The following is a 23,602-nucleotide window of genomic DNA, read 5'->3' on the forward strand; positions in this document are numbered from 1 at the left end:
GTTTAGTCCATTTACATTTAGAGTTAATATTGATATGTTAACATCTGTATTTGCCATTGTGTTTGTCTTTCCTTTGATTTTATTTATTTATTCTTTTAATAACTTTTTTTTTTTTTTGGCCTTCTTTCATTGTTATTCGTCCCTCTGAGGTTCTGGCTTTAGGACTCCTTGTAGTATTTTTTGGAGTGGGGTTTAGTTGCAATGAAATTCCGGAGTGTCTGTGTCTGGGAAGGTCCATATTCTTTCTTCAAAGAGTAAGGAGAGCTTTGCGGGATAGAGTATTCTTGGTTGGCATCTGTTTTCTTGGAGTCTGTTGACTATGTCCCTCCACTCTCTCCTTGCCCGTAGTGTTTCTTCGGAGAAGTCTGATGTCAGCCTGATTGGTTTTCCTTTGAATGTTATCTGTTTCTTCCCTCTTGCCAGCTTCATTATTTTTTCCTTGTCCTGGATTCTTGGGAGCTTTACTATTATGTGTCTTGCTGTATTTTTCCTTTCGTCGTGGAAGTTTGGTGTTCTTCTTGCTTCTTGTATATCAATTTTCAGCTCCTTCTTCACATTTGGGAAATTCTCTTCAATTATCTCTTTGAATATTTTCTCTGTTCCTACATCTCTCTCCTCTCCTTCTGGTATTCCTATAACTCTTATATTTCCTTTCCTCATGGAGTCAGATAGTTCCCGAAGTCTTTCTTCATTCTTTTTCCTTCGTACTTCTCTTTCCTTTTCTGTTTTGGTTCTTTTTATTTCTGTGTCTTCAAGATTACTTCGTTCTTCCATTTCATCTATTCTGCTTTCATTGCTTTTCCCGGAGTTCTTTATTTCTTCCATTAATTCTTTGATCTCCTGCATTTCTTTTACTTCCCTCTTTAGGGACTCAATTTCTTTCTTCTGACCATTGTTTTCCCTCTCTAGGGACTCAATTGCATTCTTCTGATCGTTGATTATTTTTCCCTTATCATTGTTTTCCTTTATGACTTCTGTCAGTTTTTTAATCACGGCAATTTTAAATTCTCTTTCTGGAAGGCTCAGAAATTCTTCCAAGTTATTGTCTTTGCAATCTGGGGGCTGGCTTTCTTTTTGTGGTGTGCTTTTTCTCTGGAGAGTTGCTAGGTTGCGTGTGGTTCTTCTCCTCCCTACTGTCTGTTTTCTAATTTGCCGTATGCGTTGGGACACTGTGTTGTTGGGACTGGCCGGCATCTTGGGTGGGCTTCTCTGTTCCCCTCTGGTTCTTCCAGGAGTCATCTGTCAGTTTCAAGCAGCCTTTAATGGAGAAAGGTCCCTGTTCTAAAATGCCGATGTGGGGACACACTCCCCTGTGCGCCTGGTCTGCCCCGGCGGTGGGTTCCTGCTCCCCTCTGGGCTTGGACTGCAGGCCAGAGGGGGTCTGGCGTGGGCGAACTTCCCCCGCTCACCTCTGGCTCCTGAGGAAGCCTTCTGCAGGTAGTCTTTACTGAAGAAATGTCCCTCTTCTAAAATGGTGATGTGGGACACACTCCCTGCGCGTCTGGTCTCAGGCACACTCTTCTGCGCGCCTGGTCTGCCCCGGCTGTGGGTGCTCGCTCCCTGTGGGCTCAGACTACTTGCGGAAGGAGCCAGGTGTGGGCTAACTCCCCAGCTGGCCACTAGCTGCTTCAGGAGCCTGTGCTGGGGTCAAGTCGCTAGGTGGCGCCAGAGATCTCTCCTAGAGCCCTTGGGGAGCTGATTTTCCACCCCGTGGGACAGGGAGCAGAGCGGGGATGGTAGGGTACACCTCAACGGCGTTGGGGTGCTATGTCTGCCTTGTGCCCCACCGTCGTGGGGAACCCACGCCCCTAATTTCGTGCCCCGGGTCTCAGTTCCAAAGCCCTCAGTTCCAGGACGCGGGCTGTAGCCCAGATCAGTGGCGCGGGAATGGCGCCTTTTGAATCCCGCTCCCCTGCCTGGGCGCCTTGTTCCTGCTCACTCAGGGAGGGCCTCCGCGTCTCCCCGCAAGCCTAGGTCGCAGGCGCGGGGACCTGGGCAGCTGCGATTCGGTCGGGATCCGCGCCACTTTCCGCGCAGGCTTACCGGGCGGCGGCCGGGGCTGTGTGCTGGGGCTGGTCTCCTCCTGGGGGGCGGGGCTCTCTTCAATGGCGCCTGGAGCTCACCTCCGCGGCGGATCCTGCAGGGTTCGCCTCAGCTCCCGTTCACGGGGTGTGGTGGCTGCAATAGTTCCTTTCCACTCACAGTCCCGCTTGCTGCGTCCTTTGTTCTTGTTGGCAGTTTTAGTTTGTTGTTTTTCTCCTCTCTGCCGGTCGGAGAGTGCCGCCTCTGTGGGCGGGGGAGGGGAGCAGGGTTCTGCGCTTCCCTCCCTTCTCGTCCTCTTTTATGGCCACTTTCTTCTTCGGGCAGTTTGCTGGAGTCGTCCGTTTATCTTCCGTGTCCCAGTTCTCACTGGGACCTGCCGCTTTTCCTCCCTATTAACTTTTTTTAATGGGAGATCTTACTCGCAGCGTCTCCTCGCCGCCATGTTGCTCCGCCCCCCCTCTAAACCGAAGGCTTTTCAAGTCAACTTTAAAACTTTGTTAGCAGATGATCCTGTGTCTCTATAGTGGTATGATTTATTTATAGTGTACCTGCCCACAGGTGGCACTAACTTTGTATCTGATTTACTTTAAATGTCTGCACCTGGTTCAATTTCAGTTTACATCTAGCAACTTCGTAATGTTTTAATCTCAGCATTGACCTGAAAATTGCTAGGTCTTTTTGAAGTTAGATTTGCTTCAAGATTGATGCTGCATTAACATGATGGTTGTGGCTCTGGGTGTTGGCACTAAAGAAATTATCCTGGAAAAAAAAAGAGAGAGAGAAAGAATCTATTAGCTTGGGCCTGCTTGCAGCAGACAGGAGCTTGCATACAGAACAGTTCCAATAATGCGGAGTTCCGATTATGCCAACTCATTAAATGGGCTGGGGAACAGCACCATTGGAGAGCAGTTTCCTTGCTGTGGTGCAGTGACACCGAGTCTTGACTCTGAATTGATGCCAAAGGCAGATCCATTGGATTTCGTGAATACTTATTGTTGTCTGTTTTTCCTCCCCCTTCAGACTAGAAGAAAAACATGTCAAATCAGGATATCATTCATTAATCAAATATTCCTTTCAACAATGTAGTTTACTAATGCAGAATGTTGCTCATGCTTATCATCACAACTTACAGTGTTATTGCCATTCTTATCTTTGAGGGGAAAACACACCACAGAACACACATTCCAGATGGTTGTTTTTAAAATGGGACTCCAGAGGCAGAATGAAGACAAGCATTTTACTTCCATTTCTGTTAGTCTCCCCACACTGCTAAGTTACCAGCAGAGGAATGTGTGGATTGGTATTTCCACAAAGTTGCCTTTTCAGTAGCTTCTACACCAGGTTAAATATTTCCCACAAAACAGATACAGCACATTTTAGGCAGAGCCTATGCAGAGCTTGCATTTGCTTTATAAGCAAATATGAGCAGAGATGGATTGTCTTCATTCCCCTGGAGCATAACCTGCTGGAAGATGCCAAGTGAAGTCTAAAAGTGTACAGTGAAGCAGCATGTTAACTACAGAGATGTGTTTGAATGCTCACAGATGTTTCCTGTTGAGCCAGTGTCTCGGTCTCATTTTGTTCCTTATTGAATATGTGGGATTTACGCTTCAGGCTATTGGAGAGACTTCAGATACTTAGGTCTGAGAGTACTTATGGGCAGCACGTAAAATCTTGAAAACTTTGGGAGTTCTAGCCCTTGACCTCGACCTCTCTTGGTTTGTCCCTTTCCTTCTTCAAACTCTACCCCTTTGACTTCCATTAACACCAGACATCTCTGGGTCTCTTGCAGGATCCTCCCTCTACTTGGTTTTGATGTTCTGTAGAGTCCTTGGCCCACTGCTTTATCCTGGATTCTTCCTGGGTAGTCTCCTTCACAGGCTTGGCTTTAACTCATCTGGAGACAGAGGCCTGTCCAGCTGTCATCTCCAGCCCAGACCTCTCCTTTGAGCATTTGTTCTGTGTATCCAATTCCAGTAAGTCATTCCTTCCTGGCAGGGCCATAGGCACCTCAAACTCTACAGGTTCCCCACCAGACTCTTCATTCTGCCCCCATCAGTACCTTCTCAGTCACTTACAACTTCCCCTGCAACATAAATCAATAATCAGGTCTTAGCCTATCTTTTTTCCTTCCTAAATATATTTTATAAAAAAGCTGCTTTTAATTTTTTTTTTTTTAACAAAGTGAGCCCATGGTTAAAAAATTAAATAGTGAAGAATGGCTTAGAATGAAAACATCATTTCCTTGCCTCACAGTGTCCCCCTCCCTCTGCCAAGCGGAACCACATTCAACTCCTGTAACTGCTTTTTCTGGTAGTTGTTGTTGTGTATCTAAGTTCTGTGCTTACATTGTCATTTCCTCATTTATCAATTTTGGACAGCACCTACTGGTTTCCTGCCATGCTTCCCATCTCTCCTCCCTCCTTTACCCAATGTAGATCTATCACAATTTTCAGTTCTATTGAGTAATTTAAGTAATCTAGTTATATTTGATTTCTTGCTTCATCACTTTAGATGGACTCACTTGATCCCTGATTTAGAGGCTGAGAAATAGCACCTCCATCCTTCCCTGTAGCCCCCCCACCCCCGTTCCCCATCTTCTCTTTCCTGTGCACTGACTTTCCAGATATCAAAATTGATACCATTTATTTGATAAATTTATTTTTGCTCAGTTTTGAGACATTACTACATTATGTTATCCAGTGTTGTTTGTTAAGTCTCATATCAACCTATTTGATCTGGGATTTTTCTTTAGAAACTTTTAGACTGTTCTCTTTCACTTTGCATTTCTGAAATTTCCCCATGTTGTATTCAGATGTGTGCTTTAAAAAAATCATGCGTATTCCATTATTTTCTTACTAATTGTTTCACCTTTGCCAGCAGTCGATAGGACAAACCAGAAATTACCATTTAGAGGCCTATATTTTCTTATTTTTCAATATTATGGAAGGTTTTCTATGCTTTATCTTCCAAGCTTTTATTAATTAGAAAATAAATTCATCTGGGATTGCTTTTTCCATTACATCCTGAACTTATTTTTTTTTCACCTTTCTGAGAATAATAATTCTATCCAAAAAACTTTTAAAGGTACAGAGATTTCCCTTGTGCCCTCTGCTCCCATTACGTGCATATACCCTCTCCCATTACCAGTTTGCCCCACTAGGGACATATGGTGTAATTGATGGACATACATCGGCAAATCATAATCACCTCAAGTCCATCTTTTACATGAGGATTCACTTGTGGTGTCATACAGTCTATGGGTTTGGGCAAAATTATAATGACATAGTATCATATAGGGTATTTTCAATGTCTTAAAAAATTCTCTGCTGTTTATCCCCCATCCCACCCTCATCCACAGCAATTACTGATTTCTTTTAATTATCTCCATAGTTTTTCCGTTAGTAGGTGGTCATATATTTGCCATTTTATTACAGTATGTAGCCTTCTCAGATTGGGTTCTTTGACTTATGAGTATGTATTTAAGTTTCCTCCATGTTTTTTCATGGCTTGAAAGGACATTTCTTCTAAGTGCTGAATAATATTTCTTTGTTGGATATGCCACCATTTATTTGTTCACTCAGTGAAGGGCATCTTAATTGCTTCCAAGTTTTGGCAATTATAATAAAACTGCTATAAACAGCTATGAGGAGGTATTTGTGTGAACATAAGTTTAAACTCCTTTGGGAAAATACCAAGGAGCATGGTTGCTGGATTGTACAGTAAGTTAATTTTGGTAAGAACTTACCAGACTATCTTCCAAAGTAACTGAACCATTTTGTATGGTTCAGCAAGAATGAGAGCTGTTATTGCTTCACTTCCTAATACTGGTGGTGTCAGTGTCTGGGACTTTGACTGTTGTAATAAATGTGTAGTGGTATCTTATTTTAATTTGCATTTCACTGATAACATATGAGGAACATCTTTTCATATACTTATTTGCGATCTGTGTATCTTTTCTAGTAAGTTATCTGTTAAGGTTTTTGACCCATTTTTTATTTTATTTTATTATTTTTTAAAGATTTTATTTATTTTTATACAATAACCGGGTTACAGGCCAAATGCGTAGGAGGGTGAGAGGATTCACCAGAGACAGAGCAGGGAACAGAACAGGCAGACTGACGAAATACCCTGCTGAGGGGAGCAGCGGGCGAGATCGGAGAGGTCTGCTGTGCCATGTGGGATTCTCGCTGGCCGGCCAGGATTGAACCCACGCTGCAGAGGCTGTGGACAGCTTCACAGTGCGGCGCTCAACAGCCTGTGCCACCTGGGGAGGCCCTGACCCATTTTTTAAATTGGGGTTTCTTACTATGTTGTAAGAGTTCTTTGTATATTATGGGTAATGGTCCTTTATCAGATGTATCTTTTGCCACTTTTTTCCCCATTCCACAGTAGAACAGTTTTTAATTTTAATGGACTTTAGCTTATCTGTTATTTCTTCCATAGGCTGTACCTTTGATCTTGCAGCTAAAAAAGTCATCCCAATCTCAAGGTCACCTAGGTTTTCTCTTTCGTTATCTTCTAAGAATTTTATAGTTTTGCATTTTACATTTCGGTGTATAATCCCTTTGGAGTTAACTTTTGTGAAAAGTGTAAGGTCTGTGTGTAGACTGATTTTTTTTTTTAATGTATGGATGTCCAGTTGTTATTCCAGCAGCATTTATTAAAAAGACTGTATTTGCTCCACTGTATTGTTTTTGCTTCTTGTCAAATATCAACTGACTGTACTTACGTGAGCATATGTCTGGGTTTTCTATCATGTTTCATGTTCGTTGCTCTATTTGTCTATTCTCTTACCAATACTAAGCTTTCTTGATTAGTGTAGCTTTATTTTATTCTTTTGCTTCTTTCCATAAACTTTAGAATCAGTTTGTTGATATTTGCAACATAACTTGCTGGAACTGTATGGGATTGCATTAAATTTTTAGTTGGAAAGAACTGACACCTTGACAGTGTTGTCATCTTTCTGTCCTTGAACATGGAATATCACTCCATTTATTTAGTTTTTCTTTGAGCATATTCATCACTTTTGTAGTTTTCCTCACATAGCTCTTCTAATATTTTTTTAGATTTATGCTGAAATATTTCATATTTTAGGGCGTGAATGTGAGAGAGATTATGTTTTCAATTTCAATTACACTTGTTCACTGCTTGTGTGTAGCAAAGTTATCAACTTTTGTATATTAACTTTATATCTTGTGACCTTGCTATAATTGCTATGAGTTCCAGGAGTCACCATGAATTTTTGATTTACTTATGTGAGGAGACGGTATATTAACATCTCACAGTGAGATTTCTGTAGTGAAATTGGTATTGCATTAATTCCATTTTGGATTCTTCTCAGTCATTTTTTTCTCTTTTTTTGGACTTATTAAAAAGTTTATGCAGGCACATCTGGAAGGATACATGCCAGTTATTGATACTTTGTCAGTGGATGAGGAGTAAGAGTATCTACTTTATGTAATGCTGTATTTGTTTTCCTTAACTATTTACATTTTGATATAAAACCTCATAAAGAGAAGTATACAAAAACATAAATGTACAGCTGAAAGAATAATTTAAAGTCACTACCTATGTAGCCACTGTCCAGATTAAGAAATAGGAAACCACCGGTCATCAGAAGCTCTGTGAAGTCCCTTCCCAATCCCACTGCCCTTCTCAAAGTAACCACTCTCCACATCTGTAAGATTATTGCTCCCTTGCAGTTTCTTACAGTTTTACCTCCTCAGAATGGATTCCCAATGACTTTTTTGGGACTTAGGTGAAATTATAATATACAGTCCTGTCTAAATGGGATATTCTTTGGTGTCTGACTTAACTTCGTTTTACTAAGATGCATGTCTGTGATTGGATGTAACTGTAGCTTATTCAGTTCCATTGCTACAAAATATTTCATGATATGAATACATAATAATTTACTTGTACAATCTGCTATTCATGGGCATTTGAGTTGTTTCTAGTTTTACACTATTGACAATAATGCTGTTAGTACCACCATTCTTGTACAGATAAATGTACACTCATTATTCTGCTAAGTATACACTGAGGAGTGAAATTGCTGGTCCTTGAGCATGTCTATCTTCTGTTTTACTAGACACTGCCAAGCGATTTTATAAAGCACTTCTACTAATTTATGCAACATACTGTCCAATTAAAAAAATTCTTTTTTATGGTGAGTCTAGAGGGGCATCTTATTGTAGCTTTTATTTACATTTTATTGATGACTAATGATGACTCATTTTTACATGTCAATTGCCCCTCTGCATTTCTTCTTTGCTGTTGGGTTATTTTCTTTTCAAGTTGTTGGCATTAAAAAAAAGCCCAACATATTTTGCTTTCAAATGATCTGCCAGTTATGCCAGTTATATGTGTTACAAACATCTTTTGCCACTCTGTGACTTGTTTTTTAACTTCCCATAGGGTATCATTTAACAAATGGTTTTTATTTTAATGTTGTCCAAGGGATCAACTTTTTTCTGTCTTATTTCAGAATCTTTTTCCTAATAAAAGGCCAAGAAGATGTTATCTTACTCCTCTTTTTCTAGAAACTTTCTTTGTCACATTTAGGTCTTCAGTTTATCTGGAATTGATTCTTGTGTGTAGTCTGAGGTCAGGTTCAAATTTCTGTGCTAAAACCAAATGGACACAAATCTATGTTTCTTTAGCAACAGCAACATAAAAATCAAGCAGGTGGTGGAAAGCACTACCTCATGTGGTTGAGCCCTTCACCATCCTCCACCCATCCTCTCTACCCCAGTCTCCTCAGGGAGCCTGTCTTCTTGCCTTCTGTACCCTCCCACCGCTCCCCCCCCCCAACCTGCTCTCGGTCAGTAAGTTCTTGAAGGTGAATGGAAAAGGAAAAGTGCTTTATCTTTTGATCTTATAAGCATTTAGTTTTGCTGTAGTTTGTCTTTATTTTCATGAGTCTTTTTACTCAAGGAAATGAAATCATTTTTTAAAGTGAAACTTATTGCGAAGCAAAACCTGAAATTTCAGAGATGCTCATTTTTCTCTCAGTATTGAAGTGCCACCTACATTTTGAATGCAGTCATGCTTTCCATGTGTAGAAAGTCAATCTTTAATTTTGTCAAAAATTATTGGAACTTGCAAATGTGAATTTTCAAATTGAACTGAACTTGCTTTATTAATAGTCTGTCTTATATCCAGAAGAATGCTTCTTTTAGCCAAAAAAGAAAAAAAAAAGTTTGGAATAGCAGTGATGATTGTCTGCATACAGGTCTTTTGGAAGGAAAAGAAACATACAGCTGGAAGGAGTTTAAGATGTCATTTAGTGTAGGATTTTACTTCTAAGAAGTGGACCATTCTCCTTTTAATGTAATCCAGAAATGAAAATTCCACACCTTCTCCTGGTAGTATTTAATATGTTTCACCATCAGTGAGTTTTCTTTATGCTGCATCTTCAGCCTGTTTTCTTATTTGCTTCAAATAGAAACAGAAATTGGACTAACCATCTTGTGTCTAGAATAATCCTACATCATGGGCATTACTAAGTCCTACATCAACCTTCTCTTTGTGATATAATCTATTTATTTAGGTCTTTCTCTTAAGCCAGTTTGCAGATCCTCTAACTGCTATTTTTAAAGTCATATCTGAATTCTTTCCATGTCATCTACAAATTATGGTTTATAGAATCAAAACTTGAACCTCATAAGGTTGCCACGGTATGATCCAATGCTAGTTAATCATTCAGAACAATACTCTTTTAAAGATTTTTCTGGCCAAGACAGCTAACCTGATTTTCCATGATAAAATAATCTTTGGACTTAAGCCTACCCATGGCAGTTTGAGCACACTTGGTTACCTCTGCTTCCTAAGACTACACAAAATGATAAGTGACAGATAGAGAATGTTTACACACAAATGCACATGGACAAAGAGAGCAGGTGCTGAGACTTGGTTGGATGAGGGATGCCAATAGATTTTTGTAAGATAGAATGCAAATGCATGAATGGGAATTGAATCAGCAGAGGGGAGAAAATGGAAAGCTAAGCACCCACAGGGAAATAAACCAACCTGAAGAAATGGATTTGTGGTCAGGACCAGAAGGGCTTCAGACATGGAACCACAAGCTATGATGGGCGAGGCCCGAAACTGGGACGAGTGGGAAATCTAAATCAATCGCTAGATTCCCCTCCATCTCAGGTGCTGGGACAAATACCTACCAGGACAAATACTCCTAATAGGTATATTTTCTAGGGAAATCAGTCCAAAGAAGCATGGGACTTAGAAACAACAGTTATAGATGAGAGTATAGTTGAGACATTGTCAGGAAAAGAGAGTATTCGGTAAAAGGCTACATATGGGAGGTGCTATCTCCTAGATCCTGGGAACTCTGACAGCCAGGCTTATATTTCTCCAGTCCTTTGTTAGAGGATTCTCTTCTGGGGAAAATGACTAATTGTGGAGAAAAGACATTGGAAATCTCCCATAAGTTATCTGTGTCCCCATACCACCTCGCTCAGTTTATAGGATCCCCAGTGGACAGCTGAGGACCTCCACATATTTGAAGATCATCTCTAACAGGAATGACTGGGACCAAAAGAAACAATCAGAAAAGGAGGCTCAGAAGAAACAGAAGGAAAAGCAGGGAGAAAGAAAACTTCAAAATTGTAAGTGATAATCTTTGAGACATTACAGAAGATCATTACATCATGAAATAGGACTTGGAAATTAAAAATATGAGAGCAGAAATGAAACATTCAGTGAAGAGTTAAAAAGTTGATGACAATGCCCAGAAAGTAGAATGGAAAGGCAGAGATGGAAAACCTGAGAGAAAGAGGAAGATAAAAGGATCCTGTTAGGATGTTCAAAGTCAGTTTAATGAGAGATTCTTTTTTTTTTTTTAGATTTATTTAAAAAATTTATTTATGCATACAAGATCTGGGGTATAGGCCAGAGGTATGTGGCTGGGGTGGGGCGGGGGGTGAGGTGGTGAGAGGATTCACCAGAGACAGATTGGGGAGCAGAACAGGCAGATTGACTGAAATCACTGCCGAAGGGAGCAGTGGGTGAGACAGGAGAGTTAGCTCCCTGGCTGGGATTGAATTTGTGCTGCAATGGCTGGTGATAGCTTGATAGTGTTGAGGCTTAACCTCTTGTGCCACCAGGGAAGCCCCTGAGAAGAGTTTTAGAGAGAAGACAAAAAACATGCAGTGGAGAAAATTATAGAAGAATTATATGAATACTTTTCCAAAATTAAAGGACATACATTTCCAATAGAAAGGGGACACTGAGTGGTGATGAAAAAAGGCTTGTTCCAGACACTCCTGATAAAGTTTGTGAATGAGAGTTTTTCCCCCCTACATGTTTTAATAGAGGAAAATGTAAGTCACAACAAAGTCTCAGGAAGCAGACTGGAACCTGACTTCTTAACTGTAGTAATGAAACCTAGAAGAAATTGAGCAATCCCTTCCAAGTCTTGGGGAAATTAATTTCCAGTCTGGAATTCTGCATCTGACCAAACTGTTAATCAAATGCAAGGGTAGAATAAAGATGCTTTCAGAGAAACATGCAAGGTTGAAAGAGCTGGCCTCTCATGTGCATGGAATAAGCCAAAAATTATTTGAGAACTGGGGGAAAGCAAAGGAAGTTCCCTGATGGGAAGTAAAGAGACGTTCCAGACCTGGTTATCACCTGTGTCAGGCCTGGAGGACAGCCCTTTCAGTTCTGACTGGAGGATGGAGAGGCCAGGAGAGATAGAAATAAACCACAGGAGATTAGAAAGATCATGTGATATTGAGATTTACAAGAAATATGTATTTTGATCATCCATGACCAAACATATTTCTTCACATATGTATTTGAGAAATTCCAAATTCTTGGAATTTCCTGGGTGTTGAGAGTGATAAATATATCTCTTGTTATATCAGTGAAGGCAACATTTGGAAATACCTGAGGATGGGGCTGGTTGCCAGGGAAACTAAGAAGAATTGAGGGTTGGAACTTCCAGCCCCATCCCCAGAACTTCCAGACCTGCAGGAAGGAGAGAAAGGTTGGAGGGTGTGTTCAAGTATCAGTAACCAGTAAGTTAGTCATACCTATGTAATGAAGCCTCCATAAAAATCCAAGAAGATAGGACTCCAGAGAGCTTCTGGGTTGTGAAGACTTGAGGGAGAATGGTGTGCCTGGAGAGAGCATAGATGCTCCATGCTTTCCCCCACCCCCATAACTTGCCAAATGCCTCTCTTCCATCTGACTTTTGATTTATAACCTTAGTATCATTTGTAATAAATTGGTGATCTACTGAGTAAATGAGTTTCCTGAGTTTTGTGAGTTGTTTTAGAAATTAATCAAACCTGAGGAGGGTGTCCCAGGAATCTCTGATTTATAGCCAATTGGTAGAATCACAGATAATAATCTGTGCTTGTGACTGGTGCCTGCAGTCTAAAGAAAGGGTAGCAGGAACCTCTGATCTGTAGCTGTGGACAAAAGCACAGGTAATGGCATGGGGCTTGCTGTTGGCATCTATGGTGGAGGGTGGTCTTGGAAAACTAAGCCCTTAACCTGTGGAATCTGATGCTATCCATGTAGTGTCAGAATTGATTACAATTCTCGGACACCCTGCCTGCATTTAAGAATCGACTGTTGTGGGAAAGCTTCCATGCACCCCCTGTGGAGTTGGGTCCAGGAACCAACAACACAGATCACCCAATATATTAATATTTATCTGTGATGAGTTTTTTGGTTCTGTATTAGCATATGGGAGAAATTAGTGTTAGATATGTTAAAAAATTAAGCAAATGAAAAATTGAGATAATTGTTATTGTCAGAAAAAACACAAAGTTGTATAAAGAAAGAAATATAATTTTAGTAAGCTATTAGGCTCAGTAATGAATATTTAAACACATATAATGTAATGCAAATATTGAATACTATTGTCATCAAAATTTGTGATGTAGTTAAGTTGAGAGAATTTTGGTAGGGGAAGTATGCATAGATGGTAAGAGATTTAAATTTTCCACAGTAAGCAGCCAATAGACATTAAAAATGTAAGAAATAACAGTTAAAGAATATTAGTTAAAATATGAAGTTAACGACTAACAGAAGCAATGGACTTGAAATGAAGACCTGAAACCATAAAAATCCTAGAAGAAAACATAAGATTAAAATTTTTTTGGTGGGCCTCCCCGGTGGCGCAGCTGTTGAGCGCTGGGTTGCGAGGCTGCCCACGGCCTCTGCGGCGCTGGTTCGATCCCCGGCTGCTCCCCGGCCACCAGAGGAAGGTCCCACATGGCGCGCAGACCTCTCCTGCAGCCTGCTGCTCCCCTCAGCAGTGTGCTTCAGTCTGCCTGCTCTGCTCCCCGCTCTGGCTCTGGTGAATTCTCTCACCCTCCCGCTCTTCTGACTGTACCCAGTGCATGTATAAACAAAACAAACAAACAAACAAATAAATAAAAAAATGCCTCTAGAAAAAATAAAAAAAAAATTTTTTTTGGTATGGGTCTTGGTAATAATTTTTTGGATATGACTTAGAAATACATGTCCCAAAATAAAAATAAACAAGTGGGAATACAAAAAACTTTTGTACAACAAAGAAAACCATCAAAAAAGTGAGAGATAATCCTCTGAATGGGAGAAAACATTTGTAAACTTTATATCTGATAAGCAGTTGATAGACAAAATACATAAAAACTCACATAACTCAATAGCAAAACAAATCAAAACAAAACAAAACAAAAAACCGCCAACCCAAACTGAAATTACCCATTGCACATGCAAAGATGCTCAGCACCACTAGTTATTAGGAAAGTGCAAATCAAAACTATAATATCATATTCCATCAAGGTTGGAATGTCCATCATCAAAAAGCCAGAAGAACAAATTCTGGCATGATAGTGGAGAAAAGGGAACTCTGATGTACTTTTGGTGAAAATATAAATTGGTGCAGCCACTATAGAAAACAGGCACCTCAAGAAATTGAAAATAGAAGCCAACATTTCCATGTCTGGGACTATTTCCAAAGGAAATAAAAACACTAACTTGAAAAGATATCTGTACTCATTGCCAAGTCATGGAAACAACCTGTACATCTGTTGATGGATGAATGGATAAAGAAAATGGGTAAATAAATGGATAAAAGAACATATATATCACATATATGTTATATGAAATATGTGTGAAAGAATATTGTTGAGCCATAAAAAATGAAGTAATCAGTCCTAGTATTTGTAACAATATGGATGGACCTGGAAGGCATTATTAAATGAATCAGCTGGGGAAAGAGAAAAATCTGTATGATCTCATTTTTATCTGGAACAAAAAAAAGAAACCTCATAGAAAAGGAAATGAGAGGGGAGGGAAGGGGCAACAGGAGGAAGGTGGTCAGAAGGTACAAACTCCCAGTTTCAAGATACATACCTTCTAGAGAGATAATGTACAACCTGATGATTACAGCCAACACTGCTATATGAGATTGAAGAGAGTTGAGAGTAAATCCTAAGCCTTCTCATCACAAGGAGAGATTGTTTTTCTTTTTTCTTCTTTCTTTTCTATTTATTATATCTTTATGAGTTATGTATGTCAATTATTTTTCAATAGGACTGGAAAAAAAGAAATAAAATATTGAAAGTGATTGTGTTTGGTCACTGGAATTTTTTTTTATTTAAATATTTTATTTTATATAATTCTTACATCTTTTTTTCATCTTTGCACAATGTATACATTTTCATTTTGGTTATATTCCCCATACAATTGCACCCCCACCCCCAGCTTATTTTGACTCTAGTCCTTCCTTTCCCCGGGGCCACCCCCCCCCACGCCCATAGTGTGTCTCTGGTTTATAGTTGCTTATTGATTTTGATTTTTACTTTGTATTGATTAGTCTTTTTCCTGGTCTCTTATTTAGGTTTTCTAAATTCCTGCTATGAGTGAGACCATCCGGTATTTTTCTTTTTCTTTCTGACTTATTTCGCTGAGCATGATCCCTTCCAGCGCCATCCATGTTGCTGCAAATTGCATGTGTTTATCTTTTTTGAATGCTGAGTAATATTCCATGGTGTATATGTACCACATCTTCTTGATCCAGTCATCTATTTTTGGGCATTTGGGTTGCTTCCATAGCTTAGCTATTGTAAATAGTGCTGCTATAAACACAGGTGTGCAGGTGCCCTTTGGAATTACTGTTTCTGTGTCATTTGGGTAAATACCTAGGAGTGGAATTGCTGGATCATATGGAAGCTCTATGTTTAGTAGGTCTAGAAATCTCCACACAGCTCTCCATAGTGGTTGGACCAGTTTGCACTCCCACCAACAGTGCAGGAGAGTTCCCTTTTCTCCACAACCTCGCCAACATTTGTCGTTGCTAGTTTTTTTAATATGTGCCATTCTCACTGGTGTAAGATGGTATCTCATGGTAGTTTTGATTTGCATTTCCCTGATTACAAGTGATGTTGAACATTTTTTCATATGCCTGTTGGCCATTTGCATTTCTTCTTCAGAGAAGTTTTCTTCTGCCCATTTTTTCACTGGATTATTTTCTTTGTTTTTGTTGAGTCTCATCAGTTCTTTGTAGATTTGTGATCCGTCCTTTATCATTAGTCATGTGTGCAAAAATGTTCTCCCAGTCAGTAGGGTTTCTCTTTGTTTTGGTTATTGTCTCTTTTGCTGTGCAGAAGCTCTTTAATTTGATGTAGTCCCAGCTGTTGATCTTTGCCTTCACTATCACTGCTTTGGGTGATGTGTCTGTAAAGATGTCTTTGAGGTGCATGTCATGTAGTGTTTCGCCTATATTTCCTTCTATGTATTTTATGGTTTCAGGTCTTATGTTTAGTTCTTTAATCCATTTTGAGTTGATTTTTGTGTATGGTGTGAGGTAGTGCTCAAGCTTCATTCTTTTGCATGTAGCGGCCCAGTTTTCCCAGCACCATTTATTGAACAAAATTTCTTTGCTCCAGTGCATATTCTTTGCTCCTTTGTCAAATATTAGTTTGGTCACTGGAATTTAACAGTGGGAGGGAAGAGAGGACACAGGACTTTTAAATGTCAGCCTTGTGGCACCACTGAATTTTAAAATTATGTCCATGGGCCTCCCCGGTGGCGCAGCGGTTGAGCGCTGGGTTGCGAAGCTGCCCGCGGCCTCTGCGGCGATGGTTCGATCCCCGGCTGCTCCCCAGCCACCGGAGGAGGGCCCCACATGGCGCGCAGACCTCTCCTGCCGCCCACTGCTCCCCTCAGCAGTGTACTTCAGTCCTTCTGCCTGCTCTGCTCCCCACTCTGGCTCTGGTGAATTCTCTCACCCTCCCACGCTTCTGACTGTACCCAGTGCTTGTATAAACAAAACAAACAAACAAATAAAATAAATAAATAAAACATGCCTCTATAAAAAAAAATAAAAAAAAATAAATAAGATTATGTCCATGTGTTATTTTGATGAAAGTAAAGTAAATCCATTTACATAAAAATGTATTTGCATGTATAAATTTATATATATCAAAAATACTGTTTTAAGTTAATGTTTATTTGAGAGAAACTAACAAGAATGTGTTTTTGGAATGTACTGCATAGGTAACAATTTTTTAGTTTGTCATGAATCTTGAATTCAGAGTTATGTTGGTTTGATATTCAGCACTGGGAGTTGTGAGAATAGTTTTGTTATTCACACAGATAGTATCTTGTTTATTCTTTAGTGTTTAGTAAGCCTTAGAAAAAGATGCCAGAAACTTTGGACTCACATTGTCCTTCCTTCAGAAAATTCCAGTTGTTATGAAATAGGCAAGTTACATCTTCTGGCTTTAATGATTGGTGTTGATTATCATTTGACTGAAATAATGTGAATGCTCTGTTTATTTGAAACATTAAATATTCCTATTCATAATATTCAATGTAACGGCCTACTTTCAGTTTTGACCACATCCAGACTTTCAGCCTCATAGTATGACTGCTGTGTTTCTCAGTCATATGGAATTCTTGGAATATGGCTGAAACTTAGTGAAATATTAGCTCTCCCCTTCCATCAATCACAATGCTCCCACTGGGAGCACACCCCCGCCCTTCAGGGTCAGGCAGTGGTCATCTTGTCCTGTTTGCCCTTTCTGTACGATTTGTTCTTCCCTTACTTAGTAGCCAGAATGCATTTTAGACATCAGTGTTTTCTCTTTTTCCAAGGAATTTTAAATTATTATTCTTGATGTAAGTGCAAATCCCTAGGCTATACTGTTCTTTATTATGCTAAAGCACCTAAATGCAGTTCTAATTTCAAATGACCAGGTCTGGACCATGAATAAGAAGCAAGAGATTTTACTTCTGTTCCTTACTCCGGTGTATGTTACATTGTGACTCAAAAAATCCAGATGTTATAAGCAGACTTACAGTGAAATGTGCTTTTATTATGGCATCACCCGTTGGCATCTTGGCTAACATATTCTTTTTTTAGCTAGTAAGATGCTGGATATCTTTTTGAATCTGTTGTTTTCTTGTGTTTAAAAATACCAGGAGAGTTTACTTGGAGTAACTGGTGTGTCCTCAGAAAACATTTTTGGAAAATCACTGTCAGATATTTGTAGGAGAGAGGCTTCCGATGACTCAGCCACTGTCAGCTCCCTCTGGGAAGAGTATATGGGCAGTTAACCCACTTTGTGAGCCACAGGAGAACCTGCACCCTGGACCTATGTGATGCTGATCCTGGGCCTTAGTGATCACTGCTTGGTCAATTGAAGTTCTTTGCAAAGAACAGTTGGGTTTATTTTTTCAGTTTGCAGAGAGATCAAGACAACTGTTATGATACTATTTTATTAGCAACTTATCAGGACTGCATAAGTAATTGCATGAGGAACAAGGGGTGGATTGCAGTTCAAGCAGAGAGAAACATGGCCAATCCATGTTTAAAGGCCAATCCCTTTAAACAGCCTGATTCTGGCCATTACTAATTAACTGCTGCATTTAGTCAGGCTCCATTCATTAATTACAGCATTGTCTTTATTGGGGGAGGAGGGTCTCAGTTGCCATTGATTGAATTAAATTGGGCATTTGTCACTTTGGGTAGGCCAGCTGTTTTTTAAAAAGAGCTTTCTTGAGTTGTAAATTTACATACCTATTTTAAAAAAAATTAGCACCTATTTAAAGTCTTCAATTCAACTCAGTGGTTTTAGTATGTCATTAATTTTTTTAAATTAGTAAAATATATGTAACAAATTGTCAAATTATTTTTAATTTTAATTAAAATTCTAATTAGAATTAAATTAAATTAAAACCACCCAAATAGCCATAATCCTCCACCACAGTCCCCTGGGCCTCCTACCTTTTACTCCCCTCCTCCCATCTTCCCACTATGATAGCTTCAGTTTTATAGTCAGATTTCTAGGGTTTGTTTTGGTTTTGATATTCTGTTCCTTTGTTTAGTTTCTTTATATTTCACATGAGTGAAATCACCCAATATTTGTCTTTTCCCCTCTGACTTAGTTTGCTTAGCATAACCTCCTCTAGTTCCATTCATGTTATCACAAATGGCAATATATACACATATATATATATATTTTATTAAACTTACTTGTTTTCTTGCATCACTGTTCATTTTAGTCCCCTCAATTCTTCCACCACCATAACATTTATGGTCCATCACCATAGTCCTTTGTGCTCTTTGCTCCCCTGAAGATTTCATCTTTTTTAATAGCTGAATCGTATTCCAGTATGTCACATTAGGAACTTAGGTTGCTTCTATAACTTGGCTATTATAAATAGTGCTACAGTGAACATGGAGTGCATGGGTTGTGTCTAATTAGTGTTTTTGCATCTTTAGGGTGGATATTTTGGAATGGGATAGTTGGATCTTATGGGTAGATCTATTTTTAATATTTTAGAAAACTCCTTATTATTTTCCATAAGAACTGGGCCAGTCTGATTCCCACAAACAGTGTACAAGCTCTTTCTCAATATCTTTTCCAGCCAGCACTTGTTATACAAATGTTCACTTAAGGTCAGTGAAGTATTTTTAATGCATTGATATATTTGATATGTAAATATTGATGAATATAGAAATTGGATTAAAGTACCAAGTATTCTACTCTACTGAATTTATCTGTGTCCATCTATTTGTGTAATTGAATTACATATGTAAACATACTGAGTCTTGTTTCCTTGCAAGTTTATTTATTTATTTTTTTACTTTAAGCCCTTTTTATTTTTAAAGAATCGGTACCCCATTTCCTTGCAAAATTTTTTATCCCCTGTGTTAAATGAAGAGAGAAGTACTGACTTGAGCTAATACTATGGCAACATTAGGAACATGGTTTGAGTTTTTCTGGATTATCTAGATCTTTGTCATATCCCATAACCGTACTTGCAGTTCATAATCTATGTGCCTTGCTTATTTGCTTTTTTTTGTGTTTTGTTTTGTTGTTTTAGAAAAATGGTATTGCTGTATTTATTTATCACCAGAATCTTTCATCTTTGACTTCCTAAAAACTGGGAGGGAACGGGTATTGTGTTTTAGTTTGGTAATCTGACTCATTACTTCTTCAAAGTTTTTTTCTTATCTGTTGTTTTATTACCTTATCTTTTTAACATATTCATTTCATTCATCCAGAAACATTTATTGAGTACTCATTAGGTTTGAAGCCCTGTACCAGGCATTGGGAAAGAATAACAAAAGGCAGAGTTCTTGCTGCCAGCAAACTCAGCTTCCAGTAACTCATCTGGCAAAATCAATGATGGCATTTTATATTTTCTCAGCTTTAGTTATTATCAAAGAAGAGTCTTAGGCGAAGGGGCTGCTTTTCTAGGGTAAGTCTGTGAGAAGATTCTCACAATTTCATTTTCCATGGGCAGTTTATCTATGAACTTAAATGTGAGTGTTCTATTAAAATCTTTGAGGATTTCATTCATTTTTTTTCTCTGCTTGACCAAGAGGGTAGCCTATATCCTGCTATAGCTGCAAAGATAGCAAGTATGGTGGCATTTAAGTGCTATGAACAGGCTCCCTTGTGACAGGAAGATGAAGCCTGGGTCAGGGGAGTCCAGAAATATGACTGACAGTTTCATAGAAAAAAAATGTGTTTCTGGCATCTGTGGTTATTTGGGAGTGGCCCTGCTGAGCTCAGTGCTAATCTCAGGGTTGGTGGGGGGGCTCTAAGCAGGTGTGGTTTCCTCCTCTTCCTAGGGGCTGTCATTGAAAATAGAAGGTGTCTTAAAAAATGGGCTGGTTTCTTCCATGGGTCCCACCTTTTCTTTTGAAAGGAAAGAGGCTTGAAGAAGTCTCTTCTATGAACAATACTCACCTTTGTTATCTTCTTAGTGGACTTGCCTCGTTTCTTAGCTGTATAGCTTCTGCTTGGAGGAGGAGTTGTGTATGCATAGTTTTCTAACAAGGTAGTTCCAGGTCAGACCTACTGTATAGTCAAAACTATATACAAGAATTGTTTAACAGTTAGCTGCTAGTGGTTCATTGATTTACCCCTGGCATTCTCCCAGCATTGCTAGGGGACCCGATCCTATATTTCTCTAGAAATACAATGAAATATTTGGATAGCCCAGTTTTGGGATCTTCCTTGAAATTGTAACATCAGAGTGGTTAAAAGGAAGAAAAATGTATATCTAATTTACCTTGATACACATTACTTGGAAAAGAAAAAAAAGAATGTCATTCAGCAGGTGTATACTTATTTGGGGTCAGTTTTAGGTTAGTTTTAAAAAACAGCTTTTTTTCCCATTCAAGTTATCAGGAAACTATGGTTTTTGGAGAAAAAATTCCATATTTTTAACATCTGAGTTTTCAAGTTTCTTGTGTTCTTTATTTCATAATAAAGGCTACTCAGTAATGATTTATTTGCAATATCTTTTTATTTATTTTTAAAAATAGTGGAGATGAATCCTATAAAATTATATTTTTCTTAAAATTGAATTAGGGAAACAATCTTAGTTTCTGTAGTGGTAGTACATATTCCAGCTGTCTGCCCTGCTCCATTTTGTTGCCTCTGGCAAAGAGCAGATATATTATTCAGACTCTGTCTAAATCTATAGTTTGACAGCCATATCCTGTGGTCACCAAACTATTCTTTTCCTATGAAGTAGATAGCAGCAGACAACCTATAAAAAGTTACAGTAGGGTCTTCATAATAGAAAATGCATTGCATTGACAGCATCAGATTATAATGTATATCATGAACCTTCTAAGTCTACTGTTTTTTAATTACAATTCAGTCATCACCTGGGTTACATTTTGCATATGGAGGTGCCTGTTTCTGAAATCCTTGGGCATGACATCATGTAGTTTAAATGGATGCTTAGTGCCATCAGCTTAGACTAGAATATGCTGTCTTCTTGTTGCTGGGTGAGTATACCTGTGGGTGAATATACTTGACCTAGCTCATAATACCTCTCTGATACTGAAATATGGAAACCAACTTGGATTTTTCAGGGAACAGAATTGTAATCGAGGGAAAGAATCCATAAAGGGCTTACCATGTTACTTTTATAAAATTAACCCAATGGTTTTATAGTATGTAGGCAACAAAAACAGTTTAGAAATTGTGTTTTCTATTTTGGTTTTGCTTTGAAGATCAACTATTCTTAAAAATCAAATGACTCAAGAAGCTTAGGTTGGTAAATAATTAAAAATGATGAAATGGCTAGCAGAGTGGCTGCCTACTTGTCTTCATGCTGAAAGACAAGTGTGTCTTGCTCCTCCACACAGATTCTAAAACGCCCCCAATACAAATGAATCATCCTCTCTTGTCTCTACAATTCTGTTAGGATTTCACAGGGTGTCACTCAGGAGGTTGAGATGAGGAGGGTAGCTGGAACTTGTTGGAAAAGGAGAAAATAGATTGAGAGATCTGGCGCTGGGAAGACTGTCAGAGGAACCATACTGCCCAGTCTGTCTTTAAAATATTTAAAAATAAAATAAATAAAATATTTAATGATATATTTGCCACCAACACAGTTCCCTTCTTGTCATGGCTTAGGTAAGACAGCTCTGTTGTGAGTGACAGTGTTTTCTTGATAAGGAATTGATTGACTTTCCTTTGTCTTTACCTAATAGATTTTGGCTACCAATAACACTGTATGTGTGTGTGTGTGTGTGTGTGTGTGTGTGAGTGTGTGTGTGTAGAGGCATGCAAACCAGGTGTGTACAAACATTTCCTTATGCTTTTATGCTTTCTTTATTTTTTCCTGGGTACTTGGAATGAAATTCTTGTCAAAACCAAAGGCTTCATAGAAGAGAACATTTAGAAAATGATTCCTTGTCATTTAGCTACTCCTCCCTCCCCCCACACTTCCTTAAAAACTGGGCAGTCTCCTTGGATAGGAAATATTTTCCATAATAAAATGTACCCATGCCAGATTTTCCTCTTCTTTTGTATAAACATGTCTTGTCTCCATTCCAGTATTTGTTGATAACTGAAGACCTTTTCTGTCAAATGCCATGAGATTCAAATGAGAACTGCCAAAAGTGATGTTCCCCATGAGCTGAAAGGGACTTCATTTTAAGGTGGTCTTCATTATTATAAGGAATGGAAACACTCAAGGATTATATTTATTTTCTATTACAAATTATATTTTGTTAAAAATAAATATTAAAAACCTATAGGAACTAAACTAACAATGGTAAAAAAGTCTTTGTTAGTCTCCTATCCAGGGAAAACATTTAAGATTGTGTTATAAGGAAGCATTATGGAGGTAGCGTGAGTAACAGACAGTTCTTTCTTTAAATGACCAACAATCTGGGGATAGAGTGGGGTGAACAGGCAACTACAGCACAATGCGAGGTATGCTATTTCAGATGAGCACATGAGTGGGGCATTTGACTTGGGGTCACACAAGACTTCCTAGAAGGCATCTAAGCTGATGCTGAAGGATACATGGGGATTATTCAGGCAGGGGAGTTGGAAGGAAAGACTTGCCCGGCAAAGGGGACAGGACAAGCTCTTTAGGTAAGAAAAAAGTGCAACATGTTGAGAATCATCATCAGCCTCTATAGCGGTAGCACAGAATCTAAGATGTAAGGGCTAAGAGTTGAGGCAGGGGAGGTGACTGAAGATCATATCACAAAGAACATGACCTGAAGTATTAAGAGGTTAGAAGATGCTCATTTTGGTGTTTTTCCTTCCAGTTTCTTACTTAATTGCTTAGTAGCCTCTCCTTAATTGTAATCACAGTGTAATATTTATTTGATAACAATATTTATAAGCATATAATATGTGCCAGAAACTTTGAGCTCAAATTTTGCCAATTTTGCATCTGCACAATGAGCCAGTGTGGCAGGATCTCAGGGAATGGAGGTGGAAGACTTCTACTTTATAATCCTGACAAGTGGCATGACAACATAAGTATGTGTTTACCACACAGCCATTTTAGCAATCATTTTAAGGACCTATAGAATAATTCAACAAGATAGAAGAACCAAAATTAGCTGGATAAGATATGGTTTTTCTGGTTGCATGTTTAGGTCACTAGACTATTTTGATAGCAAGAAATAGACTCCCAAGTAATAACCAGATAACCTGCTAAAGGGGGCTGGGAGGGACAGCCAAGGAATCACCATCACCATGACTAATTTTTCTAGTATCAGTTGTTTCCATTTTTTCCTCAAAGATAAATATTGCTG

General features: G+C 38.9%; 1 protein-coding gene across 16 annotated transcripts in view; it reads left to right on the forward strand.

Moving 5' to 3' along the window:
- CSGALNACT1 (chondroitin sulfate N-acetylgalactosaminyltransferase 1) overlaps positions 1-23,602 on the forward strand; it is a 304,654-nt gene that overhangs the window by 183,088 nt on the left and 97,964 nt on the right. The window contains exon 5 of one of the 16 annotated variants that reach the window (XM_054700954.1): positions 10,527-10,673. The exons of the other annotated variants lie outside the window; for them this stretch is intronic. The gene's annotated coding sequence lies outside the window, so the exon portion shown is untranslated. The remainder of the gene's footprint in view (positions 1-10,526; positions 10,674-23,602) is intronic. 16 annotated transcript variants of the gene reach the window in all.

This window comes from Talpa occidentalis, unplaced genomic scaffold (assembly GCF_014898055.3).
Source record: "Talpa occidentalis isolate TD23 unplaced genomic scaffold, MPIMG_talOcc4v2.1 talOcc4.4, whole genome shotgun sequence".
NCBI classification, from domain to species: Eukaryota; Metazoa; Chordata; class Mammalia; order Eulipotyphla; family Talpidae; genus Talpa; species Talpa occidentalis.